The sequence below is a fragment of the Ixodes scapularis genome, unplaced genomic scaffold (genome assembly GCF_016920785.2).
Source record: "Ixodes scapularis isolate PalLabHiFi unplaced genomic scaffold, ASM1692078v2 PGA_scaffold10__122_contigs__length_95168666, whole genome shotgun sequence".
NCBI classification, from domain to species: domain Eukaryota; kingdom Metazoa; phylum Arthropoda; class Arachnida; order Ixodida; family Ixodidae; genus Ixodes; species Ixodes scapularis.
The window spans coordinates 47,971,998-47,984,718 of record NW_024609836.1 but is presented as its reverse complement, the minus strand read 5'-3'; positions in this window follow the sequence as shown (position 1 = coordinate 47,984,718).

Sequence of the window (12,721 nt, the reverse complement as noted above, 5' to 3'; positions counted from 1 at the left end):
AACCCCCCCCCCCCCCCCTCAAAAGAAATGGTTGTTTTTATTTTGGTAAAGTTGAGCACCGTGACACTGTCACGCAAATTAACCAGCGCAAAGGGAAACTTGGCACTCTTCAGTTCCGCGAAGCCTTTTTTTGCGACGCCAAGTCCCTGAATATATTTTTTTAGACACTAACAACGTCAAAAAATCTAAATAGGCATTTATACAAAAAAAAAAGTATTAAAAAAAGGGGATGGGGGACAAATTATATTCGTTTGTTTTTAGTTTCTTTGTTTTTCTGTGCTATCCAAGGCGGGGAGAGGAGGACACCAAGGGATTGTGTGCCTTTTCGAGAAGCTCGAGGCGGTAAGTGCACAGAGAAGAATTAACAATGTCCTTCTCTGTTATAGTGACTACGATCCTTTTCATAATGTCACGACACGAGACAACGCTCCCTCTACCCTAAAATTCACTAAAAGAGATGTGATAATATGTGAACGTGTTCTTGCCGCAAGCGTCCTCGTTCGTTGCTGCACATTTATCATCTTCTCTTAGAAAGCCGGATGTATTTTTTTTTGTTTCTTTCACCTTATTTGACCCTGTTTTAAAATCTACTTACTTTTTGTAATCCAACTTCTAGGGTTGGCCCACTTTATTTGTGAATCCCAGCCAGGTTATCTACATCTCAGTCACCCTTTTTGTGACTCAGCTTTTTGTGAGCACTTCGAAAATGGTAATAGTCTTCCCTCATTCTTCTTCCTGTTTTTACCCTAGCAGGACGCATCCTATCTCAAGCAGATATTTTAGAAAATAAAATATGATGGTGGCTGACGTAGGCTTCATATTCTGAACTTGAGGAGAGAGCAAAACTCTTGAGTGAGGCCATATCGCGGCTTACTTAGTACTCTGCCCTTCGCTGCCCGTGGCATCAACGGACGTCTATCTGGAGAACACCGGAGTAAACTGCAGTCGGTTCGTGCTTCGTGCGTTTTTGAACGGCACCAAAAGAGGTGCACACGACAAACGTGCGTTTACATTTCCTTGTTTTAACCAGCGTTCTAATTGTTGTTATAAATGTCCTTTTTTTATTACTTATATTTATAAACTAGAAACTTTTCTTTTATTCACCAACGTCTCAACCGAGGCTCGACCTGCTCAGAACCAAAGGAGAAAGAATATCGAGCCAAACCTTATTTATTATTTAATTATCACCTTACTGGGTCAAGTATGTTTTGCTATTGTCTGGCAATATGTGCCGGTATAGTAAGATGGACATAAGTCAATTCTTATTCAAGTTTTGGCTAGATGTATGATGACTTCTACAGCTTCGCGATTTCGTCAACGAAGAATTTTTGTAGATCGTTCCTGTGACTCCGATAACGATACCCGATACTCCGCCGCCCCCTTTGCGCATGCACAGTATCGTTATCGGAGATATCAAAACGATTTAGTAAAACCCTCGAATATCAGGCAACGGCTGCAACGACGAAGCTTTGCTCTATCTTCGAGGTAAATAGTTGTTCCATTGCTTCGCTGAAAAAGGTAAATGCAGAGCATAAAACATTCATGAGGCACAATATGCCACTCCCATCCAGTGCCTCAGTTCAAAAAGTGTTCAGCGTAGCAGTCGACGTATTAAGTAAGAAATAACGCAAAATGTCTGACGAGACTTTCGAGAGTCAGCTGTAGCTCAAAATACTCAAATTACTCAGCTGTTGCTCAAAATACTCGACGATCGGCATCCACGTACCCGAAGGAGCCCGGCCTCGTTTCTTTAAACTGCGTCCGCTGTTCGCCCTGAAGGTCGGGTCACCCAGGGGCTGCTGCGGCTTCAGCGTGAGGGTATCCTTGTGCCTGTCAGGACTGCAGAATGGGCCGCACCAATTGTCGCAGTCCTCAAGTGAGACGGCAGTGTCAGGATCTGCGGGGACTTCAAGGTCACCATCAACCCCGTCGCTACCGTTGAGAAGTACCCGCTGCCTCGGATAGAAGGTCTCTGGTCGAATTTGTCCGAGGAACAGAAGTTCTCCAAGCTGGATCTTCGAGACGCCTACCAGCAGCTGGTGCTCCAGGATGCCGCCCGAAAGTATGTCACCGAATCGACTACCATGGTACTCTTCCAGTACATGCGCCTACCAATCGGCGTGGCCTCAGCCCCAGCCATCTTCCAGAGGGAGATGGAGAACCCCTTCAGGGGCATGAGGCGCGTGGCGGTATACTTGGACGACACCCTGGTTACCGATACCGACGACGGGCACCACCTGTAGAACCTGCACAAAGTCCTGACACGATTGCAGGAAGCCGGTCTCAAGCTGAAGCTGGACAGGTACGAGTCCCTGACTCCCAGTACACAATATTTGCGGCACGTTATCACCCAGGCCGGCCTGGCCCCGGCCCCCCGCAAGACTGAGGCCGTGCTCAAGGCACCGAAGCCCGAAAACAAGAAAAAGCTTTAGAGCTACCTCGGCCTCATCAACTTCTACAGCCCTACTGAAAAAAAACATTTGAAATTCAAACGGGTGGCAAACTGGTAAATCAAACGGGTGCAAACTTGTCTACCCGTTTGGATCAAACGTGATTATGGGATACGGGTAGCCGTTTGAAACGGTACCCGTTCGAAACGGTACCCATTTGATACAGGTGCCCGTTCGACCTTGCACGTGACCACACGTTTGAACGTGCCATTCGAATCGGGAAATTATGCGCTAGCCCTAAACGGGGATCGTCTGGTAGGTTGTTTATCTTAAACTTATTTAAGACGTTCCAAAACTCATGAACCTATTCATAACATGAAGAAAACACGTAGAACAAATATGCTCACGTAGGTGCTTGCAAATGGACAGGAAAACAGACACAAAAGATTGTTTTTAATTCTCCTCAAAGTTTATTACGTCTTCTGTAGACAAGTACAAACGTGCAAACGACTTGTGAAATGTGAGAGGCACTGTAAGCTTTTATACAACTGAGAAGATAGCAAACCAAACAAGAACCGAGGTAATTCTAGACTATGAAGGTAGACTTTCGGGAAATTATTCGCCCGGCTGCCGCGAGAATAGTGGCTGCATACTTATATAGATAATCTGGAAGAGTACGAGCAGAAGAACGGTAAATCTTTGCCAAGAAGTAGGTTGCAGTGCAATTACCATAAAAATAGCGGACTTGAAAGATGTAATCCGTGGTATTTGTCGACATGGTCAAAGCAGGACAACCACACAAACACAAATGAGAGGGAACGGCTTCTTGGAACTTTCAACACGATGTGGCGCACAAGCTGTCAGTTGCCGAGCCCAACCAAACCGCAAGAATTCCTGACTTCTTTGAAGAATCGCTTGTTGCCGATTAGACGTAGGACTTTTCGAACACTGATAGCTTTGGTGCACATCCAATACGTTGTCGAGAGACATCCTAATAAGACCGCTGGGTTAGGCGACAGATCAAAGCAGGTGGACGCGCGAAGTTCGGGCTGGAACTGACAACAAGCAGACAAAAAAAAAAAAAAAAGAAAAGCGGCTGCTATACTCTGCGACAACTTTTCTTGGCAATGCAGTGGAAGGTACAGGCCCACGTCCCCTCTCCCATTTTGAGTGTACGAAGGCTCTCCTCCTCCCCCATTTCTGGGGAGAGGAGGAGAGCTTGCGTACACTCAAAATGGGAGAGGGGACGCGGCCTGTACCTTCCACTGCATTGCCAAGAAAAGTTGTCGAGGAGTATAGACGCACCCTTCCGGATCTCGATGCTTATCAGCGTGTAGCTCGCGCGCGGCTGCAGGTCACGTGACGGGTGACAAGAGAGGGAGGGGGCGAGGACCACAGGTACAGCCCCTCTCCCTCTCCCCAGGCATTCCAGTGAAATGTGTTTTTGTAACCGCAAAAAAAAAAAAAAAAGGCGCGCGCGTGCATTTTGGCACGTTCGAACCTTGGAAATGGCGGCGGGGCGGCCAGAAGCTCGGCTTGCGCCCGAGCGAAGAAAGTACTCAGCGCGAGCTTGTAGTTTGACTACTGCAACGGCGGGTGTGCTTTCGCAATGCTCGATGTTCTTGCAGTCGCGTGTACGCGTGCTACCTTCGCTGCGTCTTGAATTAAAGTGAAACGGAGTCTAGACGTACATTCTTTCACGCGGTCGCGTCTTCTGCGAGAGAGATACGAGCTGAATAAGTACATTGAGGCAACAAAGATGAACAAAGTTTTAAAGTTCGGTCAAAAATATCGGCTCACCAACGTCGCGGGTTTGCGTAAAACAACAACAAAAAAGGGGTTAGTTTTAGTTGCAGTATAAGCGAACATCAGCGCAATTGAAATATAAATATAATTACTTGCATTACGCGGACGATCTGAAATCGATGAACCGGCGCTCCCAGCCTTCCGGAAACATTGGCTGCCACGGCTGAAACGCTAGGCGTGCCCACGCTGCCGATCTGTACGTCCAGTATCAAACGGGCTCCGGAGAGCCGTTTGATTAAACCGGTACAGTTTGCAACATGGTCACCGGTTTGAGCAAACATGCGACAACTTTGCCCAAACGAGTCGCCCATTTGCCCAGACGAGCGACCCGTTTGCCAAAGGAGCGACCTGTTTGTCCAAATAGGTGACCGTTGTGGCTCATACGGGGGACCCCTTCGAGCCATACGGGTGACCCCTTTGACAAACTGGTGACCGGTATGGTTAAACTGTTACCGGTATGGACCAGTTTATTTTCATATAGGCGCCAAATGTTTTTTTTTTCAGTGGGGAGGAGGTTCCTGCCAGACCTGTTGACATATCTACAGCCGCAGCATCGTCTGTTTCGTGATGGTCAGCAGTGGCCCTGGAAGAAGGAGCAGGACTTGGCCTTCCAGGGAGTTAGTCATCAAGGCTCCAGTGCTGGTAAACTTCAATCCGGCCAAGCTTGTTGTCCTCACCATAGATACGTCACCGATGAGGTAGGAGCCATCCTGTCTCACCGGGGTCAGGATGGTCAGGAACGCCCTGTGGCGTTTGCTTCTTGTCGGCTTCATACGGCCGTGCAACGTTACAGCCAGCTGGACAAGGAAGGCATGGCGCTCGTGTTCGGGATCGAGCGCTTCAGCAGTACCTGTGGGGTCGGAAATTCGAGGCAGTCACGGACCAGAAGCCGCTGCTGGGGTGCTGGGGCCTGAAAAGGCAGTTTCAGTTTAGGCCTCGCCTCGTGTGGTACGATGGGCCTTGACACTGGCGGCGTACGCCTATAAGCAGGTCTATCGCCCTGGGGAGGACCTGGGACCTGCCGACACCCTGAGCCTCGATCCTGCCCCTGTTGGAGGTGCCTGCTGCCGTTACAGAGCCAGATGAAGTTTTCCTGCTGGAGCGGGCCTACCCGGGGGTACTCACCAGGACTGCGGTGGCGCAGGCGACTAGCCGGGACCCGGTCCTGTCTCAGGTGGTCAAAGTGGTGTCCCGAGCGGAGGAGCTGCGTCACGAGACCTAAAGCCACAAGGCCGCTGAGCTGAGCTTGGAGCAGGGCTGCTTGCTGTGGGGTTCCAGGGTGGTGATTCCACAAAGTCTCTGGGCCAAGGTCCTGCAGTTGCTGCATGCGGGGCACCCTGGCGTGGAAAAGACCAAGATGGTATCACTGTCGCATGTTTGGTGGCCTGGCCTGGACCAGGACATGGCTCACATGACGCAAACCTGCCAGGTCTGCCAGGAGCATTTGCGAGCTTCGCGTCACGTGGAGATCATACCCTGGCCGTTCGCACAGAGGCCCTGGTCCCGCTTGCACGTAAATTTTGCGGGACCCTTCAAGGCCCACTACTTCCTGGTGGTAGTGGGCGCCTTCTCAAAGTGGGTGGAGGCACTGCCTGTCACCACACAATCAGCAAGCGCGACCATTGCGGCGCTGCGGCAAGTATTCGCGGCGCAGGGATTGCCGGACATTATTATGTCCGACAATGGTCCCGCTTTCGCCAGCGCCGAGTACCTGAACGGGCTGCAGAAGAATGGAATCCGTCGGATGCTGGTTCCGCCGTACCACCCCGCTTCCAATGATGCAGCCGAGCGGGTGGTACAGACAATCAATTGGAACAAGTTTAAGAAGAGCCACCCGGAAACTTCCGGACGCAGGTGGCCCAGGTACTGTTACAGTACCGGACCACACCCCATGAGGTCACCGGCCGTGCTCCTGCGAGTTTCTGCTGTGCCCGATGGTCAATACACCCTTGGACGTCTTGCATCTGGACCTCCGGTACACGGCGCTCCTGAAGCAGCTGATGCAGAAGCTGGCTGCTGACCGAGGGTGCCGTCCCGGGCCCTTGCCGGAGTCGGGAGCGTCGATCTACGTCAGAAACTTCCGTCCTGGCCCACCCTGGTCTGCCGGACATGGGGTTTCTCCAGCGAGCGCCTCGTCACTACTCGTCCGCATGCCCGACGGGAGCACCTGGCACCGGCGCGCCGGCCATGTCATGCCTCGCTTCGGGACTGGGCTTGTACCCTTGGCGTCGCTTCTGAAGGCCAGCCCGCAGGGGAACCAACGACAGCACCAGTCTCGGCCAGTGGAGCGCCAACCACCACGGAGGCGACAAGCATCGCCAGTCCTGTGGCACCATTGGACCGGTGCTACTCTCCAATCTGGTCCCTGCGTCTCCACTGAATTGAGCGCGAGCGGTTCACGCAGCGCCCCGCGTTGCCACACCTGGCCCGTCAACACCAGTGACCAGGCAAAGTACGCGGCAGCGAAGGCCACCTGACCGTTACTCGCCCAAGGAACCATCACCGTCGACTGGCCAGGACTTGGCACGACCAGACGAAAAATCGGTGTCGGCCGTGTGCCTAGCTTATTCATTTCTTTTGTTTTTAGAAAAACAAAAGTCTACCCGTCGATAACCGCCAGGCTCGGCGGGCAACATTGATCACCGCAGGAATAAACGCCGAGGAGCGCACGCTGCCCCGGTCAGCCATCGTTCACCCTCACTACCAGGCTGCGAGTCGTTCACTTCTCGGCGGGTGCTTCGACCCCCTTCATCCACGATCCCCAGGAATCGTGACAGCTTCATTCAACTTTATTCCGCGCTACCGTCGGTCAACTCAAGTTACGTCAAAGGCATTCGTACAATGTCCACTACAATTTCTTATAAACACACGCGAGGAAGTTCTCGTGTGAATCGGTGAGTGTTGTCCAAAATTGTAAACGTCACGAGTTAATTTTTTTTTACCAACCGAGAAAGCCCATAACACGATCTGTCTAAACTATACTGTACAGTGCAGTATAAGCGTACACTTTGAATATAATGATAAATGGCAAGCACAGCCTCCAGCATTATGAAACTCCAATTCGACGAGGAAGTTTTAGGCCGCTGTTTTGGATTGGCTTTGGCTAGGTTCACGTTGCTTGGGGAGGAGCTGCCTAGGCGAATGAGTCTTTCATATTCTGAGGAAACTGTACTTGTCGACCTTATTTTTTTTTTTTTTTTGCGGGTTTAAGAATGTTATGCGTTATCCACGCGTGGGTAATGTTTGGAAGCCACAAGAAGAATACTACATCTTGATTGCTACACACACTCGTTTTCTTACGCTTACCTAGTGTACAATATTATTGCGTGGTACATAAATACGGTGCGTCTTGTGCTTTACCGTAGCCCATACGTGTTTGAGACTATTCGAACATATTACGTTATGTGCGAACGTGTAAACGCGATGCTGCTTCGTGGATTTCTTTGTTTCCAGTCCTCAGCACGCATAAGGTGTTTTTTCTTGGGCAACTCGGGTCTAGCGTGTTCTTCTTTTAGCACAACTGTAAGATGCCCGAGAAAATCCTCTTTCACTGACGACGATCGTGCAGGGTTCTCCACCAAATCTTCAATATTTATTGAGGCTGCCCGACAGCAGCGGGAGAATCAACCCAGATTTCCCCGAATATTCCCGAAGCCGGACTTGATAGATTTCCCCACAGAGGGCGTTTGCTGCAACGATGATGGTCCAAAGTATGAGCTCAAATCAGAAGCCGAAATATTCCCCTGGTCCGAGAAAATCTGGTAAAGAGGAAAGTTGATTGAAGTTACTTAGGCGTTAGATTAGGGCTGGTTGACATTTAGCTACGTGCAATGTTTGTCTTTGAGAATTCTGTATTAATTTTTTTTTTATTTCTCAGATTTTGTTTTAGGATTAGGCAAGTTGCCAGTTCCCTTGTCTCAATTTCTGACAAATGTTTTGCACAATTGCGGTGATATGTCACATCATTAATAAAAATCCTTACAATTTTCTTGAGTCAAATCTAAACCAGATATTTTTTCATCCTTTTTACCCATGGACTTTCAAAAAAAAATTCTCGTTGATTTAACGTTTTAGCGTATGTTTCGTGAAGTTTTGGCCACGCATGAAGCAATATAATTATATTCGAGCTTGCCTGCAAATTGACAACTCCGGAATAGACCGTGTGTTGCACTAGCCAAGAGAAATAACGGGCCATTTTTTTATAATTAACAAATACAAAAAATAAGAAACACGGTTTTCGTAACCAAGAATAGTTAGGACAGAACCCGGACGTAAAAACACACGCATTTATTTATTTATTTATTTATTTATTTATTTATTTACCCTCAAGGTACATTTTAGAGGGGAGTGAGCAAACAATAAATAAACGTAATTAATCAACCAAGGGTGCTGTTAATAAGTGATTGCTTAAAGAGTGAAATATCATTAATATCTGCATAGAAGCGGGAAGGTGGTTCCAGTCGATGTGCGAGGTATGAACGAGGTGCTGAATTTGAAGGTGTTAAAATTAGGTATGCCTACCTTGTGAATATGGTCGAGACGGGATGAACGGTAAGAGGGCTCGAGCATTAGTTTCAACGGAGAGATGGGATGTGATGATAAATTTTGTGAAACAGGCATAAACGAGCTGTTTTGCGCCGAGACGACAAACTGGGAAGTGACTAAGTTAATTTCATTGATGTTACACTGGCTGTACGATGATAGTTGGATAAGATGAAACGAACGGCTCGGTTTTGTGTAGCTTCTAATCTTCTGATAAGACCTTGGTGACCAGGGTCCCATATGGATGACGCATATTCTAATTTAGGACGGACTAAGGACTTGTATAAGCTTAGTTTAAGAGAAGAAGGGGCTTGAAAAAAGTTTCGTTTTATGTAACCCAACGTGCGGTTAGCATTACTTACAACATATTCGACGTGTGTATTCCAGGTAAGGTCAGAGGTTATATGGACTCCAAGGTATTTATAACATGTAACAGACTCAAGGGATTTATTGTTAATGCTATAAGTAGGACATAAACTGTTAGAGCGGGATACTCTCATTGACTTACATTTATTAGTGTTAAGTTCCATTTGCCAAGAGTTGCACCAGAGAGCTATGACGTCAAGACCAGATTGCAAATGAATTATATCAGAGTGGTCAGTTATATTCCGGAAAAGGACACAGTCGTCAGCGAACAAGCAGATCGGCGAGGAAATATTAGTTACAAGATCATTAATATAAATGAGAAACAACAGGGGACCAATTACAGAACCTTGCGGTACACCGGAATCGACAGGCACCAAATGAGAATTATTATTATTTACGTTGACGAACTGGACCCGATGAGATAGAAAGGCGATAATCCAATCAAGCACATAAGGATCAATGTTTAGAGTGCGAAGCTTATGGATTAGTAGCTTATGGGATACTTTATCGAAGGCTTTTGAAAAATCTAAGAAAACACAGTCAGTGCTAGAGCCGTTATCAAGGAAGGAGTGGAGCTCATGAGTGAAAGACATTGGCAGCGACCGTGCGTGATATAATTTCAGACTGCATACAATTTCTGATACTGCATACAAACGTACATACTAAACGTTTTTCGTGCGGTCTAAGTTATAATGTTTCAGTAGACAATATAATGCGCATTAATAAAATACAAGGCAGTTACGAAGAAAAGCTAACAATGCCTTTTCGTTTGCTTTTCTTCGGACCGCGTACACGCATAAAGTGAATTTTGCTGGGAGTGCAGAATTCATAAAACAGTAACGCGCTCTTAGGTAATACGGTAATACTTTAGTAAATTATATGTTACCCATTCGAAATTTACAAAATATTTTGGGGAACATTACATTAGAAAACGGCGTCCTTCATTTGACGCAGACACTATTTCTCTCCATGTATCTTATCACACAGATTGAATTTTATTTTTGTGGAGTCGGAAAATTCCTTTAAGATTTCGACATAAAATGTATTTTGTTCTAAGGTATCATTACAAGTTACAAAATCCCAAGCGTTGCATTTGTGCAGATTTTGAACTCTATAGTTTAATTACGTAGTGTGAAAGAACAAATTTCGCTTTTGTTTGTGTGTATATGTGTATGTGTCTATGTGCGTGTGTGAGTGTAATTCATAAAGTTCGATAAAGCAGGGAGAAAACGTACATAATACAAACACCAATTTAATGAAAGGGACACAAGCTACATCGGTAAGGCGCGCGTCATGTTTGAAGTAGCATTTGCTATTTCCAAAACAAGTCCAAATGGATCGTGAACGCCATACGCTTCAGGTATCAGATGTTCTGCTTTGTTCAACCTTTGGCGCACTCCTTAATTTTAAGGCTTGTGCCCTCTCTAGCGAGCCATCTGCTTGGAAAATTAACGCTGCTAGTACTCGAAATAAATAACAAGCTGAGGTACAGCCTCACGATATCATTAGTTCTATTTAAACGAGCTGTAATGGCTTATATACTTACAAGTTGAGATAGCGTCAAAAGTATCTCTATTGAATTGGTGCCACTGGTTCCATCCTTGCGAGTCTCTATAAGAAAAGAGAAGAGATATTAGAATGGAAAAGGGTTATGAGTCTCGTACCCTTTGGACTCGGGTTAGAAAGTTCTCAGAATGTCCAGGCGTGCTTTGAACACGCGACGTTTCCTATAATGGGGTGCGAATCAAAACTGACGCTACAACGCTAGCTCGATTTGTATTGTATTCAAATATACACGAGAGCACTCCCGACATTCAAATGGAGATTTTTGTGCAGACATAATGTCCTTAGCATCAGCTATAACGGGATCTACTTATCATTTTCAATTCACAAAATGCAGGCTAAGACCTCAATGTACCTTTTCCACATACCGACGACACCAGGCGGTGGCTGCACGAACTAAAAACCGAGGAGGTAACCTACCTGCGCTACCAATTGATGATGGGAGCTACGCTACCAGTTTCTTCGCTCTCTGAGCTGCGGCGCGTGCTTAACGCGACGTTAAAAAGGGACATCCGTGGTGCCCACCCAAACGTCGTGTTTTCCTTTTCGTCCACTTTCTTTTTTGTGTAACAAAATTATATATATGCTGCAATTGCGTGTTCTGCTCGCTGATCCACAGCCTCCTTCCGAATTTCCTCGATTTTTCGTGCCGAATTTCGCCGCTTGGCATCAGGCACTCGCGCGTGCGCAGAACGCTTCTTGGGAAAGGTCCATTTGCGAAAGCCATAGTAAAGGCGACAGCTATTGCTACGATTAGCAGACGACGTCAGCGTTCGGTGCCCAAAAGCCAGATCATGGCTGTGTTGCTAATCTTACCCAAATGGATCCGCGTTACTCCAGGGGGTCGTGTCACGTGAAAACACAGATAGAACGATACTGGAATCGAGTAAGTTTTCGAACGCCAAGGTATACAACCCTTACTTTGGAGCAGACTTGTGGACGTTACTTGAAAAATGTAATGGACTACAATTACACATTAACGAGCCTCAAATGTAATGGAATACTGTTACAAATCACTTTCGCTGAAAAGTAACGGATTACCTTACTCGTTACGTTACAAACTACTTTCACGCTACTCTTTCAGTACACTTACCCAGAAAACAATAAAAACAATTTTGATATTTTTCAAAAATGTTCTGGAACGCTGCTTTTCATTTTTCATACACCCGTATTACGGTAGTTCTTGTAAAAATAAAATATTGTATAAAAGAGAAAGAGTGTAAGTGCACTTCGTTCACCTGCCAACTGACAAGGCACCGAAAGCTGCAACCACCCAACCGCCATCCCGCTAGCTTATGGCCTCCGGAAATGATCCCTGGAATTGTGCAGACAAAGCTAGCGGTGCGCATGCTCATTAGCAGCGTCTACCTCCGCTACGAGATTCGGAGCTAAAGAAGCGATCCACGAAACCTCCCTTTTGACTTCAGTGTTTCGTCTGTTATTCACAAGAAAAGAAAAAAAATTGGTTTTAACGTTACATTGTGTAGCCGATGCAGAATGCAGGTGTTGCACCTTACCTAGATGTGTTTCCGTAGATTAGAGTTTATTGTTCTTGCTGATGACAATGTGTGTTTTTGGCAAGCAAATTATGCAATGAAACTCTAGGTCTTCCTTCTCCTTAATGCCCTGAATTTTGAACGTCTCATTAAGAGATGGCCATGGAGACGACGGACACTCCATGACCGAAAACTCGACCAAAGTTCAACGGTTCTCACTTTAATACCAATATTTGTGGAGGCCAGGGGAGGAAACGGCATAGAGAGCGAGACAAGCGGTGGAGATCGGGCTCACAAAACAACACAGGATCACACCACTTTTACGCGATCTCTCTCTCTCTCTCTGTCTCTTTCTGTCAGCAATAAACAAACAAACTCCTTAGATGGCCTAACCCCCCCCCCCCCCCTTTATGTTGACAGTTGACCGTAAAGAGGCGGGGTTACTCGACCACTATGGCCAGACAAGTAGACCAAAAGACGTATCGTCCGTACCCTTGAAGGCGATGCTCTTAGCTTCGCGTCGGGCGCTTTTCAGCCGTGCCTCAAGAACGTGCTAGA